Source organism: Rhamphochromis sp. 'chilingali' (genome assembly GCF_963969265.1).
Source record: "Rhamphochromis sp. 'chilingali' genome assembly, chromosome: 7".
NCBI lineage: Eukaryota > Metazoa > Chordata > Actinopteri > Cichliformes > Cichlidae > Rhamphochromis > Rhamphochromis sp. 'chilingali'.
Window position 1 is genome coordinate 41,382,930 of NC_137934.1, and position 2,918 is coordinate 41,385,847.

General features: G+C 45.6%; 1 long non-coding RNA gene across 1 annotated transcript; it reads left to right on the top strand.

Annotated features, from left to right (window-relative positions):
• The first annotated feature begins 1,385 nt into the window (after window positions 1–1,385).
• On the top strand, window positions 1,386–2,088 carry LOC308400106. The gene is made up of 3 exons (XR_013972313.1): window positions 1,386–1,462; window positions 1,549–1,666; window positions 1,795–2,088. It is a non-coding gene; the product is annotated as an uncharacterized lncRNA (long non-coding RNA).
• Window positions 2,089–2,918: the final 830 nt, after the last annotated feature.

Here is a 2,918-nt window from a genome sequence, read left to right on the forward strand (position 1 = left end):
CTTCCTCGGGTTAACAGCCTGCAGCATGCGCCTCACCTCGTGCTCTTCCAGGGTGAGGGTGGTGCTGCTATGGGTGGCGTGTTGCTGCTGTGGCTCCAATACCTCCGGTACCCTGGTCTCAAAGCGGGCAAAGAAGATATTCAGCTCCTCTGCCAGCTCCAGGTCACCGTCCGCAGCTCCGAGATTGATCTTATAGTTGGTTAGGTGCTGGATGCCTTGCCACACCTGCCGGCTGGTATTACTCTTCAGATGGTCCTCAATCCTCCTCCTATAGTCCCCCTTTGCCTCTCTGATGCCTCTCTTCAGGTTGGATCGGGCTGTGGTGTAGTAATCCCTGTTGCCAGACCTGAACGCAATGTTCCTCTCCTTCAGCAGCTGCCTGACCTCCCGGGTCATCCAGGGCTTTTGGTTGGGATAAGCCCGGATCCGTTTGACTGCTGTAACAGTGTCTATGCAGTGTTTTATATAGCAGAGGACACCGTCTGTGAACATTTCCAAGTCCTGATGTTCAAAGATATCCCAGTTAGTCCTGTCAAAACAGTCCTGCAGCTGCTGAGAGGCACCCTCTGGCCATATGGTAATATTCTTTGTGATGGTAAGAGCAGTTTTCTTGAGGGGGGCATATGCAGGGATTAGAAACAGTGACAAGTGGTCAGACTGACCCAGATGTGGCAAAGGTCTGGCCCTGTAGCCCATTTTGATGTTGGAATAAACTTGATAGCATCTTGTTTTGGCTCAGTATAATCTGTGAATACAAATGTCATTGACAGCACACGTTACCTGTGTACAGGTTCTGTTTTAGTTCTGTGACCATGGCAGGTGCATAAGGCTCTGGGTTATCCATGCATTAAAAAAATGCATCATCGCTCTGTTGCTTTAATCAGTCACATCTTTCCATGACAGGGACAGGGTTGATGCACATACACAATCTATAAATGACTCTGCTTGTTTCTGTTCTCTGTTAGAAGCCGTGCAGACTGCTGCACTGGATTGTTGTTTCTTTGATGCAATCAAACTGAAACCTGACAAAGGTACTGTCACGGCTGCTGAGGCGAGCCGTGTGGCGTAGAAGGGAGAAAGTAGTGATGTGACGTTCTGTATCGAGGCTTCGAAGCGTGTGTCGAGTAATGGAGGGGGCGTTTCCGCGATGCACGTATCGAGGCTTGTTTCATTTATGGGAGGAGCTCAAAATGATGACGTCCGAAGCCTCGCTGCCCGGCTGTACCACGTGACTGGTTCATGAAGTGGTTCGAACTTTGCCGCGAGCTATGACAGCGATATAAACCCCTCAGACTTCATTCAAAATGTGGGTGTTTGATGGAGAGTTGTTAGTGAGAGTTTGGAGACAGTTTGGAGGTTTATGAGAGTGAGGAGAGAAAGTCAGGAGAGAATGGAGCCAGCTAAGAAGAGGAGGATGTCCTCCCCTGTGTGGGAACATTTTGATCTTATTCCTCCCAACAAGGTATGCAAATTTCTACAGAAGATGTATTTTCATAATACTGATGCTGCAATAAAACTTATGTTAAGCTGTCTGTACTTTTGTACAAGGTGAAGTGTTTGCTATGTGCCAGGGAGCTGGGATATAACAACAACACCTCATCCATGCTTAGGCACTACAGAGCTTTGCATGAGAATAAGGGGAACACCGATTGTGGAGCAAGACCAGGTGAGCCATCAAATGCCATGATAATATAGCATGCAGTAATGTTACTAAATGATATAACAATATTATACAACTGTTATAAGTTACGTATATATTTATATTTGTGCTTTATCTTTATTGTCTTTCCTCAGGAGAACAATCTCAAATAGATGAAGACCTGGTCAGCATGGTGATTGAGGACTCCCAGCCATTTAGCATTGTGGAGGACAAAGGATTCAAAAGATTTGTTAAATCATTAAATCCTAGCTATGTTCTCCCCACTAAAAAGGTCATAAAAGCAGTGAAAATTTAGTTTTTACAGAATAAAATGTGAACAGGCAGGACTGAGGCTCAAAGCCTCAGTGTGTAGCTGTCCATACCTCAACGTTACAAAAGCACAACCACTGTCCACACCCCAACCACACCTCACCTCACAGTAAATGATCATTTCCATTTTAAGCATTTCCAAATAATCATTTTCGATACTGCCACTATAAATATACACAGTACACTGCATCACTACAATATACATGTTTTACACACTCCTTTTGTTGTTGACATTTACAGGCTGTGTGCGAAAGGCCACACTCTTCAAATTCATGCCAACTAATATTTTTACGTCCAGTAGGTGTCCTACTAGAGCAAATGAAGCTTCAAGATGCTTTGCACTGGGCGGAACCAATTGGATGAAAAGCTTCAGTGCTTCATGAAGCTTCATCTGCCCATCACTAGGAGAAAGGACCCAAAACGCAGGCAGTAGATGATAATGCTAGTGATGTTTTATTTACACAGTGGTGAGATGGCAAAACAGGTAAAGAGGGAAGACAAAACTAAATGACAAACCTGAGAGGGTACCAGAATGGGGGCGAGGCAGCGCGCCACGGACGAGGGACTGGACACCGTGGAACACAGACAAACCAACAACAGGCAGGCGAACACACAGGGCTTAAATACACACAGCAGCAATCAGGGGATGAGCAACAGGAGGGCAACACACCTGGGAGAAATCAAAGCTGACGGGACAGAGGAAGCGTAATCTGAACACACTCACATGAGACAGAGACCTTCAGAATAAAACAGGAAACTCACAGACACAGAACTGGACAAGACGCTGAACTAAACAGACAGATTCACACACAGTGTGACACCATAGACAGAAGTGGCACCAGGACAGGCACAGAACAGAAACCTAACAAATGGCAAATCATAACAGAATACATGCTCAGGATAAACAAAAGCATGAAGAAACACAAAACACTGAGTCGGCAGACTCAGG